The sequence below is a fragment of the Mandrillus leucophaeus genome, unplaced genomic scaffold (genome assembly GCF_000951045.1).
Source record: "Mandrillus leucophaeus isolate KB7577 unplaced genomic scaffold, Mleu.le_1.0 Scaffold343, whole genome shotgun sequence".
Classification (NCBI taxonomy): Eukaryota; Metazoa; Chordata; class Mammalia; order Primates; family Cercopithecidae; genus Mandrillus; species Mandrillus leucophaeus.
In genome coordinates, this window is record NW_012103621.1 from 1,951,749 (window position 1) to 1,962,245 (window position 10,497).

At 46.2% G+C, this 10,497-nt stretch overlaps 1 long non-coding RNA gene across 1 annotated transcript in view; it reads right to left on the reverse strand.

Annotated features, from left to right (window-relative positions):
* Positions 1 to 10,496, reverse strand: part of LOC105545948 — a 22,770-nt gene extending 12,274 nt beyond the window's left edge. The window contains exon 1 of the long non-coding RNA XR_001007020.1: positions 10,263 to 10,496. This is a non-coding gene — a long non-coding RNA (uncharacterized LOC105545948). The remainder of the gene's footprint in view (positions 1 to 10,262) is intronic.
* Position 10,497: the final 1 nt, after the last annotated feature.

Below are 10,497 nucleotides of genomic sequence, written 5' to 3' on the forward strand. Positions count from 1 at the left end.
GCGCCTGACCAAAAAAAAAAAAAAAAAATCTAGAACTTCAAAAATGAACATTTTAAGAGAAAATGTGGTCATTTTAGCTTTTCATTTTTTGGAAATAACAGTTATTCATAGCTGAAATGGGTTGTTTGAGGAGTGATATCCTCTCTCTTATCTCTTCATTTAGAAACCAAGCACAAAGTTTGTTTTTAAAATAACTAAATAAATCACAAGAATGAAGTATAAGATGCAAACGTTCTAAACCCCCATGTATTGAAAGTATATTTATTTTTGTTTTTGTTTGTTTGTTTTCTGAGACGGAGTCTCGCTCTGTTACCCAGGTTGGAGTGCAGTGCTACAATCTCAACTCACTGCAACCTCCACCTCCCGGGTTCAAGTGATTCTCCCCAGCCTCCCGAGTAGCTGGGATTACAGGCGTGAGCCATCACACCCAGCTAATTTTTGCATTTTTAGTAGAGATGGGGTTTCACCATGTTGGCCAGCCTGGTCTCAAACTCCTGACCTCAAGTGATCCACTTGCCTCAGGCTCCCAAAGTGCTGGGATTACAGGCGTGAGCCACCACACCCGGCCTGAAAGTATATTTATTTTTGTAATTCATAGCATGTATTTAAATTTCAATCTACAATAATAATTTCAGTATACATTCAGTTCCCAAATCAAGCCTGACAAATTATTTTTAATTAATTTGTCTGTAAACCTTGCTTTTCCTCATAAAATTAAATTCTTTTTTCCCTAAAACTCCCCTGACAGATATAAATTCTATTAAACAGTAGGCATCACTTTATTAAGTAGAAAACGGTCAAAAGTAGCCTTTAAAAATAATACATCTTTTTATATATACACTTTCTAATACAATCCTTGGGATCAGACTGACCTAAAACAAAATAAATTTTCTCAACATATCTTCTATATCTTGTAAAAATGATGAAATGAATTTATTTTTTAAAAGGGTTTGTAAGGTCATTGATTGCTGTGAAAATGATCTGAATGTCCAAACATTGAGAAAGGCAACCTAGGCCTGCCGTGTACAGTTGTGCAAGCTGTGAACTGCACAACTCCAGAGGCGCCATACAGATCAGAATCCAAAATTGTTCAGTGCAACACCTGTGCAGCCAAACACATCAGCCCTGTGGCTGCTGAAAAGGTTGGGGAGCCATAGAAGGCTTTGGGGGCAGGAGAGGGTAGGTGTCAGAGCTGGGGTCACAGGGATTGTGGGGCCAGAATCCTATGCATACAGCCTCTCATCTCTCTAGGTTGGCCTCCCTTTTGGAGGCTCTGGCAACAGAAATATCATAACCTTGGTTTTCCTAAGGTTGGGGGGAAGGACCTATCTCTCAAGGCCCATAATCACTTCTTTGGCCTGTACAAGGCAATGTCGTCTTTAATCACTCGGCCACTAAGAAGCAAGGCCAAGAAAGGTCCCCACCCTACCCCTAATCTTTACTCCTACTCTCATGGAAGCAGAGGTGGCTGGCATAAGGGGTGGGATAGAGGGGCTGAACCCTAAATGGCATTCAGCACATGTGGCTCCTAGGACCAGTTTCACCACTACCCTGCTGTAATCTTTGGCAAATCTTTAAGCCTTTCTGGGTTTCTACCTCCCTATTTACAAAATAAAGAGAAATATTAACATTCCTTCTCTGCCTCTTGGAAAGATAGGCAAGACAAGAGAGAAAACATGTAGTGATGATTTCACTGGGAATGCACAGAAATTCAAGCACTCCAATTATCATTAAACATTAAGAATTAGGCCAGGCATGGTGGCTCATGCCTGTAATCCCAGCACTTTGGGAGGCCAAGGCGGGTGACTCACTTGAGTCTAGGAGTTCGAGACCAGCCTAGACAACATAGTGAAACGCCATCTCTACCAAAAAATAAAAATAAAATTTAGCTGGGCATGGTGGCACACACTTGTAATCCCAGCTACTCAGGAGGCTGAGGCAAGAGAATCGCTTGAACCTGGGAGGCAGAGGTTGCAGTGAGCCAAGATCACGCCACTGCACTACAGCTGGGCAACAGAGTGAGACCCTGTCTCAATAAAAGAAATAAAAGAAAAACAATTAAGTATTAGTAGACTGTGGGTCAGGAGGCCCTACTAAGCAGCTGCAAAACCTTGAACAAGTCTCACGGCCTCTCTAGGTCTTATATTTGTCATGTGTCAGGTAGCTGAGCTTGGGCTGATTCAGCATTCTGCTGACCTTTTCATTATGAGTGTTTTATTATTGCCAAACAGATCTCATATTTTCTAAGATTTTATCTCCTAAGCTGCATTTAGGTAATTACTATATACTTAGTAATTAAGTAATTATTATTACCATTAAAAGGGACATCTTTGGTGTGACAGAACTTGTGGGCTTAGATAACCAACAAGCCTAGAACCAGGGGTAGCTTTAGGTAAGGCTTGATCTAGCAGCTGTTACCTATTTTCTTTCAGTCTCTTGGCTCTATCTTCTACGATGTGTCACAAGGTGGCTGCCAGAAGCTCCTGGCAATACTTGCTTTTCTCATTTGTAATTAGCAAGAAATAGCTGGATTCCCAGGTAGCTCAAAGAAAAGACTCTGAATCGAGACTTATTCACTCTGGTTGGCCTGATTTGGGACCTATACCTTTTTCTGACCAACTACTGTAGCCTAAAGGATGAAATATTCTGATTGGGCTGGGTGCAGTGGTTTACGCCTGTAATCCCAGGCACTTTGAGAGGCCAAGACAGGTGGATTGCCTGAGCTCAGGAGTTCAAGACTAGCCTGGGCAACATGGGGAAACCCCATCTCCACTAAAAATACAAAAAATGGCCAGCTGTGGTGGTATGCACTTGTGATCCCAGCTACTCAGGAGGCTGAGGTGGGAGGATCACTTGAGCCTGGGAGGCGGAGGCTGCAGAGAGCCGAGTTCATGCTACTGCCCTCCAGCCTGGGTGACACAGTGAGATCCCATCTCATTAAAAAAAAAAAAAAAAAAACTAAGAAACATTCTGATTTGCAGGCCAGGCACAGTGGCTCACGCCTGTAATCCCAGCACTTTGGGAGTCTCAGGCAGGCAGATCACGAGATCAAGAGTTTGAGACCAGCCTGGCCAGGAGACCAGCCTAGCCAATATGGTGAAACCCCATCTCTACTAAAAATACAAAAACTAGCCAGGCGTGGTGGCAGGAGCCTATAATCCCAGCTACTCAGGAGGCTGAGGCAGGAGAACTGCTTAAACCCGGGAGGTGGAGGTTGCAGTGAGCCGAGATCGCGCCACTGCACTCCAGCCTGGGCGACAAAGTGAGACTCCAACTCAAAAAAAAAAAGAAAAGAAAAAGAAATATTCTGATTTGCTTAAGGCAGTTAGGCCCCACCCCTGGAATAGGGTCCTTTCTGACCAGATTACATGGCTGAGAAATTTCCAGTACCGTTAGGAATAGGGAATCCAGCAAAGGGGGCAGGAGAGACAACCAGCACCAGCAAGTCTCCTACAGCATGTTCACTGGCCAGTTGTATCTCTAACTGCCATCAGAACAGATGACCACCATGTGAACGGCGCATTAGTGATCCCTATATCTTGTGAGGTGCTCACTATGACCACCCCATCTGTGGGTGGCCACACTGACCACATGAGCTGACGTCAGCCCAGCCACTGCAAGCTCCTGACTGGTTAGATCTGCCCTGGTTGCAAGTTCATCTATGTTCAGCTTGTAGTTCTCCACTCCCATCTGAACCTTCACAGATGGCTCAGCTGGAGACCCCAGGTGAGCCTTGAGCTCCCTTCCAGCCAACTTCCCTGTGACTGCTTTTTTCAAATGCAAGGGAAGGTCCACGAGCTGGACATGGCAAAGAGGGTACAACAGACATGTACACAGCAAAACATAACTGGAACCACTTCAGCTCAGGCATGCATTGACTCAGCAAACATTTACCAACATCCGTGCCAGGTCCTGTGCTGGGAATGCAGAGGACAGTGAGACTCAGGGCCGTCCTCAAGGAGCCACAGTCAGGTGGGGAGACAATGGTGGCACAGACCATCCCAGTTCATTATGGAAACACAGAAAGGGAGGCACTTCCCCCTCCTAGGCCAAAAGGTGGGAATGTCCACATAGCAGCCTCAGCAGCAGGGCCTCTTCAGCCCCACCCCCTCCTCTCTAGGCTTCAGGAAAGGCTATGTGGGTTCTCCAGCAGCTTTGAGTTTATCACCAGAGTGGTGTCCCCAGTGCACATTAGGGAGTGTTCAACCCCAAAACTGGGGACCCAACCCCCTTCACACGCTCAGGGCTTTGCAGAATCCTCTCTGGCCCCTTTACTGCAATAGCTCTGGGGGTAAGAGTACGGGGCAGAGACAGACTCAATCTTTTATCCACTTTCAGGCCATGCCTTTTCCTGGATCTTCAAAACCGGTGGGATTCACCTGTTAAGGCATGCACAGTGAGATCAAAGCGGAAATTTCCACTCCAAACCATTCTTCCCAACTAATACTTGGCATTCAGCCCTTCCTTTGAATTTAACATTGCCCTAATCAGGTCCCCAAGTGAGTCACCAATACTTCAGATCACCTGTGTGGGTCTGACCCACATCTCTGTGGCAAATGGGGCCAGGGATCCCGGGACAGAGAAAGCCTGGCTAGTCCCATTCTCAGCTCTGCCCAAATTAACTTGAACGTGACCAGGGGCAAGTCCTTTTCCTCCTTCTCTTTCAGTCTCCTCATCTATGAAACAAAAGATTCAAGGCCAGGTGTGGTGGCTCATGTTTATAATCCTAGCACTTTGGGAAGTGGAGGTCAGCGGATCACTTGAGGTCAGGAGTTTGAGACCAGCCTGGCCAACATGGTGAAACCCCGTCTCTACCAAAAAAATACGAAAATAAAAAAGCCAGGTGTGGTGGCACACATCTGTAGTCCCAGCTACATGGGGAGCTGAGGCACGAGAATTGCTCGAACCCGGGAGGCGGAGGTTGCACTGAACTGAGATCGTGCCACTGCACTCCAGCTTGGGCGAGAGTGAGACTCCATCTCAAAAAAAAACAAAAAGAAACAAAAGATTTAGCCTAATCAATCTCTGTATCTCTATGAGACCTCCTAGCTCTAGCAGTCTGATTTGAGGGTTCAGATACAGGGAGGAGGGGTAGCAGCATGGGGGTTGGTTGAGAGAGAAGAAGAGGAGAGACAGGAACTGGCCAGGGCTCCATAGACAAAAAGGCTGCAAGTTTAGACTTCGGATGCTATCTCCAAATAGGATTGTCCTCAGACACAGGATGCAGACCAATAGAACTGAACAGAGATGGTTGGCCTATCACCAAAACACCAAAACACACCATCTGTAAGGCCCATAAAATTATATATACACACATACACGCACACACAAAATATATATGTTAAATATATATAATATATATGGTAAATATATATAATATATGGCAAATATATATTATATATGGTAAATATATATAATATATATGGTAGATATATATATATATCTCTCTCTCTTCTGAATTTTGGAATTAACTTTAGGTTGACAGAAGAGTTGTGAAGATAGTGCAGAGTTCCCGAATACCCGTCCTCCAGTTTCAGTTTCCCCTAATGTTATCTTACACCACCCTGGTACATTTCTCTTGGTAACTATATATATGTATAGTTACCAAATAAACTTCTGAATTCGGGGTTTTTGTTTTTGTTTTTTGTTTGTTTGTTTGCTTGAAACGGAATCTCACTCTGTCGCCCAGGCTGCAGTGCAGTGGTGCAATCTCAGCTCACTTCAATCCCTGCTTCCCCAGTTCAAGTGATTCTCCTGCCTCAGCCTCCCAAGTAGTTGGGATTACAGGTGTCCACCACCACGCCCGGCTAATTTGTGTATTTTTAGTAGAGACGGGGTTTCACCATGTTGGTCAGGCTGGTCTCCTGACCTCAGGTGATCCGCCTGCCTCAGCCTAATTTCTGAATTTTGGAATTAACTTTAGGTTTACAGAAGAGTTGCGAAGATAGTACAGAGAGTTCCCGAATACCCGACCTCCAGTTTCGGTTTTCCCTAACGTTATCTTACACCACCCTGGTACATTTCTCAAAACTCAAAAATCCCACATTAGTCCGTCATTAGTAACATAACTGCAGACCTTATTTGGATTTCACTAGCCTCTCTGTTCCTGCTCTCTCTGCTCCACGACATGACCTAGAATGACATCCTGCATCTAGGCAGCATGTCCAGTGTCCTCTGGTCCATGGCTGTTGCTGTCTTTCTGTGCTTTTGATTTTTTTCTTTTACACAATGCTTTAATTATTTCTGTGCTTCTTACAACCTTGACAGTTTTGAGGAGTCCTAGTCAGGTATTTTGCAGAACATCCTTTAATTTGGGTTTGTCTGATCTTTTTCTCCGGGGTTATAGGGTTTTAGAAAGAACACCACAGAGGTGAAGTATCCTTCTGGTCATATGTCATGGTGTGGATGGGGCAGAGTTAGCTACATGATAGCCACTAGACTTATCACTGGTGATGTTAACCTTGAGCCCTTGGTTAAAGCGGTGTCTGTAGGTTTCTCCGTTGCATAGTTACTATTCTTCTCTTTCCCTACTCTATTATTTAGAAGCAAGTCCTGAGTCCAGTGTACAGGAAAGGGAAGAGAAAGGAATAATTAAGCTCCACCTCCTAGAGGAGAAAGAATCTGCATTTATTATTGGAAATTCTTCTGTAAGGAAGACTTACCTCTTCTCCCTCAGTTGGTTATTGTTTATAACCAACAATTTCTTTAAATCGGGGCTGGGTGTGGTGGCTCATGCCTGTAATCCCAGCACTTTGGGGGACCAAGGTGGAGGATTGTTTCAGGCCAGGAGTTCACGACCAGCTTGGGCAACATAGCGAGATCCCCATCTCCACAAAAAAATTTTTAAAATTTGCCAGGCTTGGTGGTGCACAACTGTAGTCCTAGCTACTCAGCAGGCTGAAGCAGGAGGATCGTTTAAGCCCAGGAGTTCAAGGTTATAGTGAGCTACGATCATGGCACTGCACTCAAGCCTGGGCAACAGAGCAAAACCCTGGCTCTGAAAACAAAAAAATATATATTTATATCAGTATAAATATTTATTTATACTTTGGGTTATAATTCAGTATTATCTTATTATTTATTCCCTTGCTCATTTGCTCCAGCTTTGGCCATAGGGAGCTCTTCTGGCTCCTGGATCTCTTTGACGCACTCCCATCCTTTTGCGTTTTGAGTGCTTCCTAACTCCCTGGCACCACAACACACTCCCGGCTCACCTTTTCCCTGTCCCAGCCCTAAAAAGTCAGCCATCTCTCCAAGGAAATAATGTATTTTTAAAACAAGTTCTCCAATTATCTTGTCAATAGTCCAAATACATTGCACTGCATTTGAGTGCATGATTTTTAAAAAAAGAGTTAATTTGTTCAGTTAGCATTTAAAACACACATTGATTTTTGTAGCCCTGCTGTGACATGTCTTTTTGAAATATACCAGGAGTCTCAAACATGGGAGGGATCTGGTCCTTTCTTCACTTCCAGGAGGCCTTGCTGAATTTAAACATCACCTCAGCAGCACTCTGCTAAGGCTTGAGGGCAGCCAGCCCAGCCTTTCTACAGAGGTAGCCCAGCTCCCGGGTCCTCCCTAAGCTGAGCTGCCCAGTGAAGCAACTGAAAGTCAAGGTCATTTCTGGGACCTTTCCCTCTCCAACCTCACCTCCCAACCCCCCACCACCCTCAGGCAGTGACCAGTCCACATGCTTTGCAGACCCCACCTAGGCTGCCTGGGCACAGGCAGATAGATGGTGGGAGGCCAGGCAGGCTCCAGGAAGGAAGTTACCCCGTCCAGCTGCCAAGACAGGCGTATGAGAGGCGGAGGGGTTTGTGTGGGCTTGGCATCAGAGGATTCCTGGGGATTAGGGCCAAAGTTTGCAAAATCCAGCTGTAAATGGAGCAGGGGTTCCCCGAAGAAGCCCTGGGTTCTGTAGAAGAGAGTCAGCTTCTTGGGAAGGAACATGAGCCGGAAAACAGTGAGACTGTGGCTCTCTCTGGGAGGGCAGGGAGCAGCATGACTCATCGCCTGGTCCTGCTGGCTCCTACTGGCACAGGGCTGGGCAGCAGAGGGTCTGGGAGCAGAAGCAGAGTCTGGTCTTGTTGCAGCTCCAGAGGAGGTCCCAGGCTGGCAAAGACAACCTAACACATTGGGACATAGGCAGGGTGTTGTGGGGACACTTAGGAGGGTACAACCAGCATCAAAGGAGTCTTGGCTGGCCTCACAGAGGACGTGACATCATCCAAATGATGAATGGAACTGGCTAGCAAGCAGCTGGGTGGCAGGGAGGGAAGGATACTCTGAACCAAAGAAGTAGCAGAGCAGAGGCCCGAAAGTGTCTGCAAGGCACTGGCCTGTGCCTACCACCCAGTGAGCACTCTATAAATGGGAGGCATTATCTCCGTGATTGATTAGTATTGTCATTATCATTATTAACCTGGACACATCACTTAATATTTTTACTATCGTAAAGGCAGTTACTATAGCAAATAAATGCTTAACATAACTGAGCTCTTCTCATCTGTAAAAGGGGCTTTTGTGAGGTTAGGGGTGCGGCCAGCACTGTACTCAGCTGGAGTGACAGCAAGCATGTGAGGTGCCCAGCAAGGGATGTGAGCTGTACATGGCAGGGGGCCTTGTGTTTCCTCTCTCCTCAGGTTGCCAAGCCCCTGGAGCTGCTATGCCTGGGGGGCACAGAGAAGGGAACACTTTGGGGTCTTCAAAGATGACCAGGCAACAAAGCAGGAACACGGCTAGGTAGGGGCAGGCAAGCCCAGAGGAACAGCCTCAGGGCCCAGCTAGAGATGCACATGCCTGCCTCCCTGAGGTCTTTGGTGGCCTCCCAAACAAGCAGGTGTGGATGGGGAGATGGACTGCCTTGGAGAGAGCTACATGAGTTCCAGCTCCACCAGCCCCCAGAACCTGAGCAAGTGACTTCACCTTTCTGAATCTCTGAACATGCATTTCCTCCGCTGTACAATTGCATTAAGATACATACAAGAATATCCAAAGCACAGTCTTTCTAATAGAAAAAAAATCCTAGAAACAACATCCAACAACAGGTGAATGAACAAGTAACCAGTGGGATATTCATAAAACGGGACACTATTCAGTAGTAAAATAAATTACAGGTATGCAGGCAATCAAAATGGATTTTTGAAAATATAATCCTATATGAAAAAGGAAGTCACATAATTATGGAATGATTCCATTTACACAAAGTAAAAAACAGCAAAACTATACAATATCCCATTTAGGGATGCATACAAAGGTGGTAAAACTACAAGAAAAGCAAGAGAATGACTAGCACAATTAAAATTCAGGAAACTAGTTCTTCAGGATGTCGGGGGAAGGCTGTGATGGGGGCACCCAGAGGGCCTCAAGGTACTGGCACTGGTCTATTTTTTAAGTTAAGTGATGGATACATGGCTTTTTAAATTATTACTATTATCCTTTAAGCTGTACATGTACAGTTGTGTCTATGGTGTCTTTTATAATAAACAAGTATTTATTATAACACTAGCACTTATAGGACACATGCCTATGATGAAGTAGAGAGAATGTAAGAAAGGACTGGCACATGGTAAGCACTGATGGCATGCGGCTCTGTCCTCCAGCGTGCGGGCCCTGTGTTTTCTCTCTCTCACACACACACACACACACACACACACACACACACACTGGAAGCCAGGCTCCCCTCTGCCCTCAATCACCTGTGGTTCACAAAACGGCAAATAATAGGAGCACTAGAATAGGAGCTCTCCATCCTGGTTCGAGTCTTTCCAGCTGGGGCAGTTTAGCCTTTGCAGAATTTCTCAAGGGTAACATCAGCATAATGACCTCTGTCTGTAAGCTCGCGAGTAGCTACAGTAAGTGTTGTGCTCATGCGAGAAATCAGGTCTGACCTGGGAAACTAAAAGCATCTTCACGGAGCAAGGGTGTTCCTCCAGTGGGGGCGGTCAGTGAGTTCTGTGGTGTGGGTGACAGAATTCTTGTGTGGACACTCATGTGGTGATTGGGGTAAATGGCCCTCTTTTGCCTGGTTTTCTGCCTCGGTCATTGTGCATCTGCTGGTTGAACCTGCCTTTCGGTCCTAGTAAGGTACAGATTTCAGGAAAAGTGTACCTGTCCCTGGGGGTGGCCCACCTCTGTGTGATGGCTTCTAGCACAGTGTGTCTTGAGGGGGCCTGACTCCATCTGGAAAGGGTCTGTCTGGATGTACCTGTCTTTATAACCATGGACCTGCCTCCAAGGTGCGTGGACCAACCTCTGTGTACCTGATTCACTCGATGCGCACCTGGCCGTAGCTTCATCAGGCAGGGTGTACCTGTCAAGTTCTTAGGTCCGAGTGTTCGCGGCTTTACTTGTCCTGGTACCGCCGTCCGCACCTCGGTCAGTGCGTCCCCGGCAGGTACGTGTACCTGGTTCAGTCCGTGCTTATCTTGCGCGTTCGGGCCGCTCAGTGTCCCGCTCGGAGCTCATCGCCGCCGCGGCCTCGAGGCGGCGTCCCCA